Genomic DNA, 20,000 nt, shown 5'->3' on the forward strand with positions numbered 1-20,000 from the left:
GAAATCTGAAGGCGATGAGAGAGAGAGAGAGAGAGAGAGAGAGAGAGAGAGAGCAAATATACGAACTCACTCACTCACTTTACGTAACCTCCGATTTTCTCGCCGGGACTGATAACGCAAAAACTCGTGTCCTTATTAATATTAGGCTTCTGAGATCACCTGTGGCGACAACAGTAAAGAATTTTACTAGGAAATTCTAAGAGAATGATAAGTGATTTAAATCAGGGTCATTGTAATGCGTCATTATTACCATTATCATTGCTTATCGTTAGGAATATAATGCAATGGATCTAATGAACAAATAACATGTTCCGTTCATGTTCGTCACTGATCGATCTTCAGGGCTAGAATGAAAATGAATCTGATGAACAGTGTTCCATCTATGTTCACCACTGATCATTAGGGCTAAAACGCAATGAATCTGGTGAACAAGCAAAATTTTCAATTCACGTTCATATAAGTAGAAAATAAAACAATAAATGACACTTGTCTTTAAAGCCACCGTCATTCAAATAACATACTAATAAAATGTGAGGATAATTACCAGTACGCCAGTCATTTCACAGTCAATAAAATTATGAAGTTTAAAACTAAATTTCATAGACCAAAACTCTAACAGGAGTTTTGCGAATTGAAAAGGAAAGTGAAAAAACTACACGATGTCTAACAAACGCATAATGCCATAAAATATCATCCATGCATGATTCTTGAAAACAACACCAATTAAGCACTAATCAATAACATACTTGAAATGAAAAAAAAAACTTTATATCTATGTCATCTCTAGATCTCTTTGAAAGCGGAGCTCTCGAATAATTCAAGTGAAAATATTACATTTAAAAAAAAAGTCGCGATAAACAAATGATTCGTTACGGTAATTCTTTTTTTTTTTTTTTTGAGAAAAAATCTAAAATGTCTGATAACACACAAAACAAAACTGATCATAAACTATATTCTAGACAATTTGATTCCATTAAAGAAGTGACCAAAATCATCTGTTCCTTGCAAACGGAAGTTTGGAAAATCTTCAAGTGTAATAGAATAACACATGAGTTTGATTCATTTACAGAAAAAATATAATTAATATTCCTTTGCAAACCATCAGTTTGGAGAATGACTATACATACATACACAAATATATATATATATATATATATATATATATATATATATATATATATATATATATATATATATATATATATATATATATATATATATATATATTTATATATATACATATACATATAGTCCACTGAAACAATGTTCATCCCACACCTATGTACCGTTGATCAATTATGGTGTAAGGATATAAAAAAAAATTATTAGGACTTATGAAAGCTTATGAGCGCGGGAAAAGAAGGCTAAGGGGTGAATTTGTGATTTATTAAAAAATTTAAATATTAAATTATCAGGTTTTGTAGAATAATACCATTAAGTGTACATGCGCGAGATTATGTAGTATATGTGTGTGTGTGTGTGTGTGTGTGTGTGTGTGTGTGTGTATATATATATATATATATATATATATGAATGAATTTTATCACATCACCGTGATTCATATACAAGCATTAAGCTACAAACGTCCTTTAATATCCAATTCGCTCTACCTCGGAAATAATATATTTTCACACATGTTACCCGAAGGGGAATTTTTTAGTTGACAATAAGTTCGTCGTCTCGTTGGCTCAAACCACGGAAGACAAGACCTCGGGACTACAGTGACGCCTTAACCCACATGACCATCAAGGGTGTGTGTGTGTGTGTGTGTGTGTGTGTGTGTGTGTGTGTGTGTGTGTGTGTGTGTGTGTGTGTGAAATGCAAGGCCAGCCAAAGGCAGCAGTCAAAAGACTTCTAGTCTGCCGGAAATGAGAACTTCAAGTGGAATGTTAAAGAATAAATCGACAGATTATATTACATCTCCTACCCGGATACCTTTTCTGTCAAATACCCGTGACCTGACCCAGTCGGTATTTACAACTCTAAATGTTCCTTTCGGAGTCAGAAACCCTTTTAATTACCTTCCCCCCCCCACGTTAGAAATAATTGTCCCACAGCAACAATCTTTTCGTTCTAACATTCAACAAGTAAAAAATGGGCCGAAGTTTCTTCGGCGCAATCGACTTTTCTGTACAGCGTATAATCAAAGCCACCGAAAATAGAGCTATCCTTTTTTGGTCTCGGTATAATGCTGTATGAGCTGCGGCCCATGAAACTTTAACCACGGCCCCATGGTGGCCTGTCGTATACCGTTGCCAGAAGCACGATTATGACTAACTTTAACCTTAAATAAAATAAAAACTACTGAGCCTAGAGGGATGCAATTTGGTATGGTTGATGATTGGAGAGTGAATGATCAACATGCCAATTTGCAGCCCTCTAGCCTCAGTAGTTTTTAAGATCTGAGGGCGGACAGAAAAAGTGCGGACGGACATACAAAGCCGGCACAGTAGTTTTCTTTTGCAGAAAACTGAAAAAAAAGCGAAGCAATGCATTATCGTTAGGAAGTCGAGATATGGTAAAAGTCGACTTAATCTGCAGCATTTATCAAAGCTATTATTCTCACACGCTGATAAGAGCTGTTTGTTTGCGCGTTTCAACAGTTTCTCAAATTCGTATTATCACTGGCTAATTAGTGGAAGAGGAAAGTCAATAAACTGTACATAATTTATATATACTTCAAGCCATCATATATAATCACTCTTACAATTAATATACAAGAAATTCAAAAGGATACTATTATTGCAAAGCGTAATTACAGGCTAGTTACTGGAAAAAGCAAGCCATTAGACGGCATATTAATTTCTATATACTTCAAACCATCATAAACTGTGCATTCCCACAATTAACATACGGAAACTATTATTGCAAAGAGTAATTATATACTTCCAGGCAAGTCCATTTATAAATTCTTATCGATATTGAAGCCATCACAAATTGTACACTCTTACAATTAACATATAAGAATTCACAGGGAAACTATAATTGCAAAGAGTAATTGTGCTTATAGGCAAGTCTATTTCTAAATTCATATCAACATCATTCTATTGTCTCCTTGATTAATTACGCAGCTCTTTCCCAGTCATTAAATAAATCATTTCAGTGTTCGAAAAAATTCACTTTTTTTTTTTATTTGCTACGAAAAGACATAAACGACTTATGTCAGTCGCTTTTCCGCTGTTTTGTGTGCCGAAAACATAAAAAAAAATCGGAAGCTTTGATTTCTTCTTTCTTTTTCAGGATAATAAATCATAAACAGCCCACAGCTGTCAATCAGTAAACAGCGACAGACAAAACCATCCGTACACGACTGAGCCCTGACACCTGGTATAAAAGTCACGAAAAAACTCTTCAAAAAAAAAAAAAACACTTTACATCATAAATATATCAGCAATTTTTTACTATAAATAAACAAACAACAACAACAGCAGTCGTGGAAACGTCGAAAAATAAGCGACCTGATAAAATGAACTGATAAAATAATCTTGAATGATAGTCGACATTCTCACGCCACTGTTATCTCACAGCACGACACAGACTTCAGATCTAACTCAGATACACACCTGAAGATGTAATCGGCAAACAGAAGTAGAAGCCTTTATCAATACTCTCTCTGAGAGAGAGAGAGAGAGAGAGAGAGAGAGAGAGAGAGAGAGAGAGAGAGAGAGAGAGAGAGAGAGAGAGATGTACATATACATATATATATATATATATATATATATATATATATATATATATATATATATATATATATATATATATTATTTACATACGTTACAAAATTATGTTTGCTTTGTATCAAAATTAGAGAGAGAGAGAGAGAGAGAGAAGAGAGAGAGAGAGAGAGAGAGAGAGAGAGAGAGAGAGAGAGAGATACATATATATACATATTCCTTTACATACGAGTACGTACAAAATTATATGTTTACTTATGCATGAGAGAGAGAGAGAGAGAGAGAGAGAGAGAGAGAGAGAGAGAGAGAGAGAGAGATTCATCTCTCTACATACATATTACATAAAGATGCGACGACCTGATAAAAAGGTATTATCTTTTACATTTACGAAACAGAAATTTATGCATGCATATAATGGCTGTCTGAAGAGATACTTTCACAAAATGTGAAATTGCACAAATACAGCCATGACTTGGTCTGTCGTTACATTTCACAACGAATACCCGTGATTTTATTTTCTTGTATTTTGACATTGTAATTAAGATCAGCACGAAAAATAATTACCATATATATTTCTTTTCCCTGGTGAACTTCGTAACCATTTTTTCTAATCTTTTATTGATCCTACAATCTATAAACATATACATTTACTATACTTTGATAATTAACTGAATCTAGTAATTTTTGGATCCTGCAATCTATAAACAAAAATAGTTACTACACTTTCGTAATTACCTGAGCCTAATCTTTTATGGATTCTACAATCCATAAACACAAATATTTACTACATTCATAATTAACTAAATCTAATCTCTTATGGATCCCAAAATCCATAAACAGTTATTTACTAAACTTTGATAATTGCCTCAATCTAATCTTTTATGGATCCTGAAATCATAAAAAAACTATTTACTAGACTTTGATAATTCACTGAATCTAATCTTTTATGGATCCTGAAATCCATAAACAATTATTTACTAAACATTCATAATTACCTGAATTTAATCTTTTATGGATCCTGCAATCCATAAACAATTATTTACTATACTTTCTATACTTTCATAAATACCTGAATCTAATCTTCTATGGATCCTGCACTCCATAAACAATTATTTACTAAATTTGATAATCGACTGAACCTAATCTTTTACGGATCATGCAACCCATAAACAATTATTTACTAAAACTTTGATAACTGACTGAATCTAATCTTTTATGGATCCTGAAATCCATAAACAACTATTTACTAGACTTTGATAATTCACTGAATCTAATCTTTTATGGATCCTACAATCCATGAACAGTTTTTTTACTAAACTTTGATAACTGACTGAACCTAATCTTTTATGGGTCCTGCAATCCATAAGCAATTATTTACTAAACTTTGATAATTGACTGACTCCAATCTTTTATGGATGCTGCAATCCATAAGCAATTATTTACTAAACTTTGATAATTGAACCTAATCTTTTATGGGTCCTGCAATCCATAAGCAATTATTTACTAAACTTTGATAATTGAATGACTCCAATCTTCTATGGATCCTACAATTCTTTTATGGATCCTGTAACCCACAAACAACTCTTTACTAAACTTTGATAACTGACTGAATCTAATCTTTTATGGTTCCTGCAATCCATAAACAATTATTTACTAAACTTTGATAACTGACTGAACCTAATCTTTTATGGATCCTCCAATCCATAAACATAAACATTTCCTAGAATTTCTTAATTAACTGAATAAGCAAAAAGACAGTTACAAGTAATATCTTACTTAATGCCAACTCCCCTTATCATGACAAGAAATATGCACTTGCGGATACATGCGTTTCCGGTGAAGATTTCGGAACGAACATGAGGACCATTCGTGGAAAACGGCTGGGTAAGATTTGCCTAGATAAATAAATAACTCGGCAACCACACACAACTGCCAAACAGAGTGACGGCATTACATTATCTAGACACAGATGACCTTTTTGCCTGTACTTTCGCCATGGCTTCCATATTTTGCTGATGAAATTAATTTGCTTTTATTTGTGTTTTCTTTTTTTTTACTTGTTGCATTTTTAGACTGATTTTATATCTACAAAGGTGGACTCTTGTATTTAGTGTTACTGATGGCATTCCAATACAATAAGGCATTTCATCTCATTTGTTTTTATTTTGTGTGATCGACAATTCAGTTCATTTATCTAGGCACTTTATAATGCATTCTGTGTATTCTGTAATAAAAACTGACTGAGTAATTACGAAACTGAATTCTTAATTCCCACACAAAAAACCTTAGACAAAAAATGAACACAAGGTTCCAAAGTACCAGCGGAAAAGCTGAACTGAACAATTCATGAAACTGAAATCTCAATTCTCACGCAAAAAAAAAAAAAAAAAAAAAAAAATTACCACAAGGTTCCAAGTACCAACGGAAAAGCTGACTAAATAATTCATGAAACTGAATTCTCAACTCTCACACAATAGTACAAAAACGCCAAAAAAAAAAAAAAAATTGAACACAAGGTTCAAAGGTACCAACGGAAAAGCTGAACTGAACAACTCAATAAACTCAATTCTCACACAAAAAATACAAAAACTCCCTAAAAAAAAAAAACACACAGAAAAAATGAACACAAGGTTCAAAAGTACCAACACCAGCCGGGGCCATCATCGCCAGCCTCTGCTTCAGACAATGACATCACCTGAAACGACGCCCTAAAAATAGAAATGAAGTCATACGCGAGTCTTATCGAAGGGTTTATCTCTCGCCTTATCTGCCCTATCTAAAGAACTCCTGCAAGTGGTGCCGTGGCTTTAGGGGAGCTGCTTATCTGCCGGGAGGCGCCAACCTGAGCCTACTACAGGTACGAAGAGAGAGGGAAGGTTAGTTCCCCCTCCCCCCCCTTCTCCCCTCCCCTGGGGGAAGGATGAAGGGGGATGGGAAGGGATAATGAAGATAAAGGTTAAAGGGCAAACATTTAGGGGACTGGTGCGAGTACACAAGTTGGGACTATGACAACAGGGGGGCTGACGTCCAATGGCGGGCCCATGGCCAAAATTGGGAATGAGATCCTTACGTAGGGCGTAGGAAAACCGCCGGGAACTAAATAGATTCGGCAATATATAACAGGATTTGTGCAGAGCCGCAGAATGAAAATACCCCTCGGAAATTAATTCCAGGAACCGAACCGATACAGCGAGGAGAGAGAGAGAGAGAGAGAGAGAGAGAGAGAGAGAGAGAGAGAGAGAGAGAGAGAGAGAGAGAGAAATTACGAGTGGTATTAAACCATCGCATAAAATTTCCGCTTAGGATCAAAGAAGACCTCTGACACAAGGAGAAATGAGTGTTGGGTGAAATACGGTCAGCCATGATCGCTTCCATAATAAAGGAAAGAATGTCTCTTATTAGCTTACATGAATACTAAAAAAAAGAATGAATAATAATATAATAAAGCAAAAGAGATACCTATAAAATATATAATTACGACGGGATACGAACAGACCTCACTGAGATTTCTTGACTATATATATATATATATATATATATATATATATATATATATATATATATATATATATATATATATATATATATATATATATATATATATATATATATATATATATATATATATATATATATATATATAAAGAGAGAGAGAGAGAGAGAGAGAGAGAGAGAGAGAGAGAGAGAGAGAGAGAGAGAGAGAGAGAGAGTAGAGTTATTTGCAAATTCGCACACAACCACTGTAGCTATCGAGGTCCTCTTACATATATATATATATATATATATATATATATATATATATATATATATATATATATATATATATATATATATATATATATATATATGTACACGTTCAAATCCCGTTTGGTGCAGAAGCACATATTAATTATAACTCCTTCTGGGTGTAAGTTATTCCAGCAACGTTAATGGCTTAATATTTGTTATATAAAAAAGTTACGGGTGTAAATGTGACAAAAATTCATATATATATATATATATATATATATATATATATATATATATATATATATATATATATATATATATATAGAGAGAGAGAGAGAGAGAGAGAGAGAGAGAGAGAGAGAGAAAGGAAAATACGTCGAAATGAACAGAAGGCAAGGGATTATAATAAATTACACTGATAAAGAAACCCAGCCCACTCTAAGGCAGTACTTCCCGGCGCCTTAAACCTCATAAAACTCCATGATAAAGCACTCTTCTCGAGTGCACCTCCAAGAGGACGAGTACACAGGAGTGCACAGATGAGGGGCGGAGGGGGTCCCGCCCCCTAACCCCCCCCTCCTCCAAAAACACGAACGCATCTGTTGACATTCACCTGACTTTAAAAAGCAAAGTCGACTGACTCTTTGCCTAGGGACTTGAGTTTTTGTGATGTGAAAACTCATGGTATGTTTTGAAAGATTATTATTATTATTATTATTATTATTATTATTATTATTATTATTATTATTACTGGTGAAGAAATCCACAGCGGTGTCGGTGCAAACAAATATTTTAAAATGAACAAAAAACGAAAGCTCTCGAAAACCTGCTGGAGTCTCCTAATCAGATTGAGGAAAATCGAACACGTTCTCGAAGGCTCTCGTTATATGAGGTCATTCAGCGCTGGAAAGGAAATTGAGAGTAGGTAGGTTTAAAGGTGTAACAGGATTAAAACCTCAAAGCAGTTGCACTATGAATCAATTGTTAGGAGAGGGTGGAAAGTAAGATGGAAGAAAGAGAATATGCAAGGAGGTACGGTAAGAGGAACGAAAGGGGTTGCAGCTAGGGGGCGAAGGGACGCTGAAAAGAACCTTAAGTACTAATACCTACGGTGCCTCGCAGGAGGTGCACTGACGGCACTAACCGCCGCCCCCCCACGGCGAACATACTTCTAAATGCAAATTTTTAACATACTTCTTAATGCAAATTAGGATTAAATATGTCACTGAAGATGATGTTTCGGTAAAATCGTCTACAATACTCATCTTTGCAGAGTTATCTGAAACCGTCAGTTGTAACAATTGAAAATCAGGAATCCCCGCTTTACAATCTACTGTCATGCTTCGGAATTCTGTGCCTGCTTCCGTTTCTCATCACGTTTACAATATGATCTAGATACGGACACTAAATATAGTGTTTACAGGTCAGTGCTTTAAAAAAAGAAATAAAATTCTAAAAACGACAAATAAAAGTTTAAAATCTTTTCACGCTTCCGCAAGAATAAATATTTCATTAACCCGACTGACTTAGGTCAAACTAACCTTCACAGCAGTTTCTCAAATTCAATTCGTCTAGACTCCATATGCTTTCAGAGTGAGGAAAATTAATAATGATAAGAGTTATAATTATTATGAAGACCCAGAACAACGCTTGTACGTTCTATACAGACACCCCGTCAGGAGCACTTACGAAAATCCTCGTATGCGAACTCAATCACTTAGCGCAGGCGCAAAATTACCCAACATTAAGCAATTACTCCTCTCACGATCCCTCGCCGATATGCATATGGGGACGCCTGCATTCATGATGGTCGCTTTTCGGGAACAGCCCAACAACTTGACCCACACCAGTTTACGAGCGAATGTAGCTACCAGGCGCCAGCTTCTTTTGAAATGCAGTTCACTCGCGAGTGGATGACGCACGCAAGCACGCAAGCGCGCAGGCGCGCGAATCAAAGTGCAGGCAATCGTCATAATGAACGATGACCTAACGCCAATCAGGTATAGCAGGCAGTAAACTCCTTCAATAAAAAGGTTTTAACATTAGGTGATAAGGTACTTCGACTTACTACAGGCGTTATCAGCACAGTGTCCGGGGAGGGGATGGTTTCAGAGGGTCCTGATGAGGGGAAGGGGTATGACCCGGGGAATGGGGAGGTGGTGGGGAGGGGTAAATTGGGGGTTCTCCTGGCGGTGCGGTAGCTTTTTGGATTATCCCTTATTAAGGAAATTCTTGAAGTCTTAAATCACGTCCCTTGCTAGATTTGACTCAATACAAGTGCGCACGATCGCCAGAAGACTGGATAATAATCCTGGCTAATTTCAGAACTGCTTGCAAGCAGATAAAAAAACCTTATGCCTTTCTTGCAAAACTTACTGCGACGGCCTGTCACTTGCAAGTGGCTTCTGAGATACTAACAATGGCATTCAAGTGATAAAATGCGAACGACAGAATAATTCCATAATGCATTAATATCATGAGCATGGGTGATGTCATAACTAACTTATTATAAACTAAAAGAGAAAGAATTTCTCCTACTGACATAATTAGTCTGGGATGTGGTATTCATTATTTTTTCGTCGAAAACTAAAGTAATGATATAGGTTCTATTTTTGGAAGTGGCATGGTCGATAAAGAATTTCATTTTATATATATATATATATATATATATATATATATATATATATATATATATATATATATATAATATAATATAATATAATATAATATATGTGTATGTGTGTGTGTGTGTGTACTTAAAACCAATTAACAATCTTCTATGAAACTTTGGGAAATCAAAAAATATTAAAAAATCTTCTAAGAAATTTTGGGAAATCAAAAAATATTAAAAAATTCTCTACGAAATTTTGAGAAATCATAAAATTTTTTAAAATTCTCTACGAAAATTTGGGAATTCAAAACATACCAAAAAATCCTCTACGAAATTTTGGGAAATGAAAAAATATTAAAAAATTCTCAATGAATTTTTGGGAAATGAAAAAAAAATATTGAAAAATCCTCTATGAAAATTTGGGAAGTCGAAAAATATCAAGCTGAAAATAATATTCCTCGTGCGAAACAAGAGACTTTCTATGTAAGCATCAATATAAGGGAAACAAAATCAGAGAGAGAGAGAGAGAGAGAGAGAGAGAGAGAGAGAGAGAGAGAGAGAGAGAGAGAGAGAGAGAGAGAGATAATGACGCGAACTTTTAACATAATGCAGAACAATGCAAAGAAAAGAGATTCCTAGTAATACGTAACCAAGACACTAAGACGAACAAAAAAAAAAAAAAAAATAAAATAAAAAAATAAACAAGTCTCTTCACAGACATTATCTGAGAAGAAGACGCCAGACGGGAGATGCAGAGATAAGATAGCTACGGACACACATGAGAGCAGTCATCTATCAGTCAGTCAATTACAACTGAGAAACAACAAACACTTTGCCACCATGTGGAAAAATGTGTTTGAGATATGACGATATGATTCTTCTGGCGGCAGAACTGAAATATTCTGATTCATTTCCGACAGAAAATGGAACTGTTTCGAGAATGGGAGGGGGAGGGGGAGGGGGGAGGGGAGGGGATGGGAAGGAGGGGGAACAGGAGGAGGATGGAGGAGGGGGAATATTCTGATTCATTTCCAACAAGAGGGAAATATTTCGAGAAGGGAATGGGGAGGGGAAGGGAAGGGGATGGGAAGGGGAGGGGAAACGGGAGGAGGATGGAGGGGGGAAATATAGATTCACTTCCGACAAAATGGAAATATTTCGAGAAGGGGAGGGGAGGGGAGGGGAGGGGAAGGGAGGAGGATGGAGGAGGGGGAAATATTCTGATTCATTTCCGACAAAGTGAACTGTTTCGAGAAGGGGAGGGGGAGGGGAGGGGAGGGACAGGGGAAGGGAGGGGAACAGGAGGAGGATGGAGGGGGGAAATATCCTGATTCATTTCCAACAAAATGGAACTATTTTCAAGAAAGGGAAGGGGAAGGGGAAGGGGAGGGGGGTAAGGAGGAGGGAGGAGACGCATTCTGAAGGGGAATGTGAGAAAAAATGGACCTGGTATTAACATGGACGCCATCTGAAAAGCGTAATATACTGTATGTATAAGGAAATAATATAATGTTGAACGTCAGTACACATGTCATTATCATTATATAATGTACAGAGACATATGACATTACCAGTATAATGACGCGTGTGGTGATGCGAAAAACAGACTTCCTTTTTGTTTGGACGAAGAATAGTTTTCGTGCAAATAACTAATTATTTAAGCCCCAATTTATGATTTACGAAGTAAATTCGTCCCTTAACAATTAAGTTTAAAAAGGGTGTAAAGTGTTCCCCAATTTTTGAAAATTTAGCCTAATTCCTTTCCACAAGTAAAAAATGCGCCAAAGTCACCTAAAATAGATCTATCTTTCGGTGGTCCCTGTACAGAGCTGTATGAGCCGCGGCCCATGAAACTTTGACCATGGCCCAGTGGTGGCCTTTCCTATATCGTTGCCAGAAGCACGATTATGGCTAACTTTAACCTTAAATAAAATAAAGACTACTGAGGCTAGAGGGCTGTAGTTTGGTATGTTTGATGATTGGAAGGTGGATGATCAACATACCAATTTGCAGCCCTCTAGCTCAGTAGTTTATAGATCTGAGGGCGGACAGAAAAAGTGCGGACAGAAAAAAGTGCGGACGGACACACAAAGCCGGCGCAATAATTTTCTTTTCAGAACACTAAAAAAAAAAAAAAACTATTGCTCAATTGTCCAGCAGTCATTTTCAAGGACACCTTCATCTATTTTTACCTACAGAGAACATGTGATAAATTTTGTTCCGTTTCTACAAGTCCTCTGAAGAAGGAATGATCCTCTGACGAAATTATTCAAAGGAACCGTTTTCATGAGGATAATGAACGACGCTGTCTTTTAAACATGAGGATTACGGCCTCTCTTAATAATTTACTAGAGACTGTTTTTTTTTCTTTTTTGCAAAAAGATGTATAACCTAGCGTAAATTGTTTTTTACAGCTTGCATAACAACAGCTTAATTAAATGCTTTTTGGCATAAAGATGTATATGTATGTGTATGTGTATGTATGTATGTATGTATGTATGTATGTATGTATGTATGTATGTATATATATATATATATATATATATATATATATATATATATATATATATATATATATACACATACATACTGTATACCACTTGACTAAATTCCTTTTAAACATTACACAGCAACAGATAGAATAATCAATCTTCAAATTTTTTTTGTAAAATTTCACTTAAATTTACAGTTTACATATCAACTTACAAATAAAATGCTTTTTGCAAAAATGATGTATACCCTTAGCCTAAATTACTTTTAAATATCACGCATCAACAGATAAAATAATCAGTAAATATTACTCATCAACAGATCAACGGATAAAATAATCAGTCTTCAAATTTTATGTAAAAAAAATTTCTGAATGACACGAAGCCAAACATCGCCATGGACTGCTTCAATTTGTGATCTACAGCGTAGTGTAGGTAAAAGACCAATTAGAATTTCTATCTTCATCACTTGCAAATCAACAAAACAATATTCTATTTATTTTCGGCCTTGCCCGAACCTCTCGATGAAGACACTTCGAGCCGGGAAAAAAAAAAAAATTACGACAAGTCTCGAAAGCTTAAATAAAGCTTCGCGCGCGTAAAAGAATGACCTTGTCTTAATATTTCACTTCAGATAAGCATTAAAGGCCTCTTATCTGGTGCCTCTGAAAGCACAAAAGGGTTAACAAGACCAAACGAAGGGCCACTCCATTTCGGGGGTCTTTGTCGTCAGCGCTCCCTCGAAGATCGTGAGATGCCTTCCTTGCAAAGACTTTGTTTTTTTGCGATGAGGTTAAAGAATTTTTAAAATTTGCCTTCAAAGAAATCTAGTCAGGTGCATAAACACACACACACGTATATATATTAATGTATAATTTATTTATAAAATTATGATTTCTTTGAAGGAAGTAACTACGTGATATACTGTAGAATGCGAACAGAATGTGAGGCCACGAGGAAAGTAATACAATAGAGTGCAAGATCTTTTACCTTTACTTTGAGGCATTCTCGGGTAAAGACAAAAGATCTTGCACTCTGCTGCTCCCATTATCCCCGTGACCATAAACTCTTTCCTATATATACATGTATATATATATATATATATATATATATATATATATATATATATATATATATATATATATATATAAAAGCGAATCCCAGAGGAAATTGACATATTTTGTGCCCTGACGATGCGTTAATAAACGTGAAAGCGCTTGGTACTGAACTTCTGCCTGTCGTTTTCCTGTGGGATTCGCTTATACACTGAAGTCATGTGCATCTACTGTGATTTTTTAAGCATACATATATATATATATATATACATACATACATACATATATATATATATATATATATATGTATGTATATATACATGTATGTATATATACATATATATATATATATATATATATATATATATATATATATATTTATATATATATATATATATATATATATATATATATATATATATATATATATATAACCTTCCAATTTCTCAGCAATACTTTAGGGATGAGATCGCTACCTCTACATTCTTTTTTTTTTTCTTAACCCCAGCAAATGCTTACACCCTACCCACTTACAGCTAAATGAATTGGTGAAAAATATGTCCTAGAGCGACCCACAAACCTGGCAAAATTCAACTGTGAGCTGCACCACTCAGCCACCTGGCCCCATTTGGGAAGTTGTTTGTAAACTCGTGTCACCATCAGGAGAACCCGGGTTCAATTCCTGGGCAAGGTAGAGAAGGTAAAGCTTTTTAGGAATGTTCATTTTAATTTCATGTTGTTGGCGTTGGCTTAAGGAGTGAACTAAATACCTGGTTTATTAGCTAGCTGTGAATAGTCGCAGACGTGGCTGAGAAGAGTATGGGGCTAGCAACCTCACTCCAAAATACTTAATGAAATCATTGCGGGCAAACAATCAATAAAGATTAAGAGACACTCATTGAGCAAGAAATAATATTAAAAATGAGAAATATTGCTTTCAATAAAGAATTGTCAGATTTGCCATCGAATCTTGTCACAGACTCTGAACTGGACACACGACAGAGCACGGGCGCTTCAACACAGACGGCTACAAAAACACAAAAACACACACGTAAGACCCTTTCTCCTTCCTTCGCAAGCAAAGCTCTCAAACAAGCAGGCACAAAGGCAGTATTTTGAGGCAAGCACCAAATTCTCCCCCCTCCCCAAAAAAAGTAAACAGTAACCTCAGATGTCCACTGAACTCGTGCTGGCTGTGTTGGTTCTCCGGCAACAAATAACACGACAAACACTACAAGTGTTTGTGGTCGGGATCAAATTACCTTATTAAACATGTCTTGATGACTCGGCAAATGCAACTTCGGCTCATAGGACGAAGTGAGTCATCGGGAGGGGCATACCAAAACCCTGCGAAGGACTTATTAGGATGTGTTGTGAAGGATACAACAAAAAAATATCTGAGATTTTTCGTGGTAATCAACAGGTTTACCTGAAGCATCCATCCACGTTTAGGCCAATATTGCCTACTGACATGACTTAATCAATACACTTTTGCCTGAAGGGATAATTCATATTAAAATAATATCTTCCCAAAGAGCAAATGGAAAATTATAAGGGTATTGGTATATTATCTATCTAAATTGATCAATCAATATATTTTTTGCCTAAATGGGATAACTCATATTAAAATATTTTACCCAAGAGCAAATGGAAAATTATAAGGGTATTGGTATATTATCTATTTACATTGATCAATCGACATATTTTTTGCCTAAATGGGATAACTCATATTAAAATATTTTTCCCAAGAGCATATGGAAAATTGGAAGGGTATTAGGAACTCTTGATTAGTTGCCCAACCTTTTATTAGTGCCCCATTTTCATATCATCAATAACAGGGCCTAGAATAGTACAAAACACACCTGATACCTGATACCCAACACTCCTTTAGTCTTACCTTCCACCACAGAGACTGGGCTATTTCATCCATTATGTTATATGACGATACATGAGCTTCAAGTCATCAGCCACCAACGAACATGAACCAAAATAATTATAAGTTTAGCCCCCTGTAAAAAGCCAAGTTGCATTTACCTGCGCCATTCATCTTGACCTCGTAATCTATTTCTTCTATTGAATAGACAATCCTGATCCAAGCAAGACTAAGTACATAACTGCTCTCCGGCAGTGAGCTGGGCGAATTGGTAGCCATATAAAATGAGTAGCTATTACGTGACTGGAGTCTCCATAACTGCTATAAAAAATCACGTAAAAGGAGTAGCTATTCATGTGCTAACACCTCCATAACTGCTATAGCCAATCACGTGAAAGGATTAGCTATTACATGTACTGGAGTCTCCATAACTGCTATACCCAATCACGTAAAAGGAACAGCTATTCATGCACTAACGCCTCATTAACTGCTATAACCAATCACGTAAAAGGATTGGCTATTCATGAACTAACGCCTCCGTAACTGCTATAACCAATCACGTAAAAGGAGTAGCTATTCATAAACTAACGCCTCCATAACTGCTATAACAAATCGCGTAAAAGGATTAGCTATTCATGAACTAACGCCTCCATAACTGCTATAACAAATCACGCACAAGGATTAGCTATTCATGTACTAACACCTCCATAACTGCTGTAACCAATCACGCAAATGAGTAGCTATTCATATACTAACACTTTCATAACTGCTATAACCAATCACGCAAAACGAGTAGCTATTCACGTACTAGAGCATCCATAACTGCTAAAACCAATCATGTAAAAGGATTACCTATTCATGTACTACAGCATCCATACCTGCTATAACCAATCACGTAAAAGGATTAGCTATTCATGTACTAGAGCATCCATAACCGCTATAACCAATCTTAATCATTCCATGACCTAAGCAGAAAAGCCGTATGTTTCTACAGTCCAATCCACTTCCCTTAACCGTGTGTGAGATTATCATGTGAAACCTCGACAAATTCTATTACAGTTAACAAAGAGTGAACCAAAAATTAACAAAGAGTGAACCAAAAATAAACATCTTTAAAAATGGGGAATCTTAATCATTCCATGACCTAAGTTAAAGCGCCATTTATTTCTACAATCCAATCCACTTCCCTTAACCCAGATATGTGAAAAATCAACTCTGTTTTCTTTATATGTGAAAAGTAAACTTAGTTTTATTTATATGTGATACTAAACTTCGTTTTCTTTATCACGTCTTTAAACTACTGATACTCATTCAATGTCTTGCTGTGTTCACCTAAAAAAAAAACATGAATTAGCCCAATTCATACATTCAACACCGAACCTTTTTTTTTCACGTGCAGATAGAGAACTTGATAAAACAATTACATGATACATAGCAAGCCCTCATTTCTGATATAACCCGACAAATCTAAATTACATCTAAGCGCTTTAAACCTAAAACTTTAAGACAAGCCTCGACCTCTTGAAACTTGTATCAACACGGTAGGAAGATCACGAGCGCATATTACTTATATTAAACCGTCGGAAACGTTCGGTAAATGCACAGAGGAAACCGGATTAACTAAGAGGGTCCACTACTGTAAAGTTCACTTGTAATGCAATGCAATAAGGAATTTTGGCCCAAGGCCAAGCATTGGGACCTATCAGGTCATTCAGCGCTGAAACGGAAACTGACAGTCGAAAGGTGTGAAAGGTGTAACAGGAGGTAAACCTCGCAGTTGCACTGTGAAACAACTGTTAGGAGAGGGTGGGAAGTGAGACGGAAGAAAGCGAATATGAACAGAGGTACAGTAAAATGAATGAAAGGGGTTGCAGCAAGGGGCCGAAGGGACCCTGCAAAGAACAAGTAATGCCTACAGTGCACCGCATGAGGTGTACTAAAGGTACTACCCCACTTACGGGGAGTTTCACTTGTAAGAATGATAAATAAATTCAATGATAAATGCCGTGTGATATGATATACTGCGTCTTAAATGTCCTGTTTCCATAGTGACGACGCTCTTCCCTTAAAATTAACCAGTTTTATTAGTTACTGATATCTCATGTATTATAGTATTTTTTTTCTTTCTCTCTTTATTAACTTCACTCATAATACTGTAGACTGTATTAGTCAGGTTTCAGTGTCTCCACAATGAAGAGCGAGCAACGAAGCTCCGAAACTGCATGTGGATTTTTAAAAAAATATATTTGTTCTCCATTTTGTGTCATTTTTTTTTAAAGTCCGATACTGATCTGTTCTCGAAACGCCATGTGAATACTGCAGCCGATCAAAGCCTTATAACAACGCGAGTCCTATATGAATAATATAAAAGCATTAACAACGAAAAATGTTTTAGTTTAATTTCATCTGAAAAAAAATCCTGAGTAACACGCTACCACTCCGTGTCCGAACTGCGTAACCAAAGCAAGTGATAGTATCACGAGATAAAAGCTTTTGTGGTTCCTCAAAAATTCGCGTGACGTCAGCCCATTAATACCCCTGAATTTACTGTAGTGTGCAACTCCCTGTAAACAAAAACAAAACAAAAATATCTGACACTCCTTCCAATAGTCATTACTTTTTTTTTTACTTTTTCTTTTTTTTAATTCAGCCCAGAACGTCTACAATCACACGTTTAGAGTATAACAGTTTATAACAGTTGATTTTGCTATATATAAATGTCAGCATTAGTAGTAGGAGAAATCGAAAAAATGACTACACTGAATGACACAAAAACTCAGGTTAAATGTGATTATAAAGCATCATTCAGTGACACTAATCTCATTAGATCTGATTGACAGACCACATTAATGAGACCATAAACAATGCCTTCGTCCACGGTGGGTGAAACATTACAAGGCAAAATCAGAAATACGATTTATATCTGCACGAAGAACAAGAGCAGTAACATATATTAAACCCCAAAAAAAAAAAAAAAAACACCAAATCATTATATTCTCCCAATCAACCGGAGCATCGAGAGAGAGAGAGAGAGAGAGAGAGAGAGAGAGAGAGAGAGAGAGAGAGCAGTTAAAACCCAGCAAAAAAAAAAATTCCACCAAATCATTATGTTCTCCTAATCAACTCGAGCATCGAGAGAGAGAGAGAGAGAGAGAGAGAGAGAGAGAGAGAGAGAGAGAGAGAGAGAGAGAGAGAGAGAGCAGTTAAAACCCAGCAAAAAAAAAAAATCCCACCAAATCATTATGTTCTCCTAATCAGCATCGAGCAGAGAGAGAGAGAGAGAGAGAGAGAGAGAGAGAGAGAGAGAGAGAGAGCAGGAACACCCAAAACCATCCCCCTAGCCGCAAAGAACTTTCACACACGCAAGCGCAGAAGGCAATTTATGGGGATGAAAAATCAAGTTTACGATGTCTTCAGAGCACTGCTATCGGCTTGGACGAAAAAACTCCGGTTGCCAATGCAATCCCGTCTTCTTAAAACTCGGACCCACCACGAAACCACGAAGGCTTAATCTGGTAAAATGCTGTGGCAATAACGAAGGCAAAAATGCTGTGGATGATCTATGGAGGCATATCACAGAAGGTGAAGTTGAAACTACTTATACAGCGGCCTGGTTCCCGCCAGCCGCCGACTGGAATATTTACCGCCCTTTTGTCCATGCTTTCGTTTATGTTTATGTCTGTTAATTTTTATGGTATTTACCCTCGTTGTTTTATGTTTTACGTCCTGGTACTAAACACGGCGCCCATTTTGCACGTGAGCCGGAAGTTGCCGAATCTAGGAGGGTGCGTAAGTCGCGGTAATACTTTGAAGTTTTACCTCACAAAATACCATCGAATGAAGGAGGTCTTACACGCAGATTACTACCGCCGGCAAATTGATATGAAAAATATCAACAAAAGTCGGCATTTTTAAAATAATGACTGAAACTCTAGGAATAACACCATTAAAGATATATCAGATGCCTTTTACAGTCTCGGATACCTACGAATATCGACACAGACCTTAAAGACCACTCCAAACATAAGAAATACGGCCGAGTGAATTGTGCAGCCTTGGAAATATATACTTAAATATTTATGAAGAAACTCAAAACTCCACAAAAACAATCATTAAAAGTCTTTAAAAGACACTAGGGACTTCGAAAAACTTACTGTTAGACTTAAAACTGATTAAGAATTTCACAGAACTGACTGAAAATTTAAATGAGAATAAGATCGTCATAAACTTGACTAATAGACTTTAAACGTGACATGAAATACCACAAAGCATTATGAAGACTTTAAAAAGACTAAAAATGAGCAAAACCGACTGAAAGACTTAAAAGAGACTTTAAGACCTTCACAAGACAGCCTGAAAGACTAAAGCAAAGGATAGGAACATTACAAATCTCTCTGGAAGATTGATATAATTAAACAAAGAAGCATGACGTTGCAAAAAACGAAAGAGAGACTTACCATACTTTACAAAATTTTACAAAGCTTAATAAAAGGCTTATAAAAATCGGCAGGTCCTTAAAAGGCTCAAAGACTCTACGAATACAACCCTGATTACAGAATTTAATGATAC

Source organism: Macrobrachium rosenbergii, chromosome 48 (assembly GCF_040412425.1).
Source record: "Macrobrachium rosenbergii isolate ZJJX-2024 chromosome 48, ASM4041242v1, whole genome shotgun sequence".
NCBI classification, from domain to species: Eukaryota; Metazoa; Arthropoda; class Malacostraca; order Decapoda; family Palaemonidae; genus Macrobrachium; species Macrobrachium rosenbergii.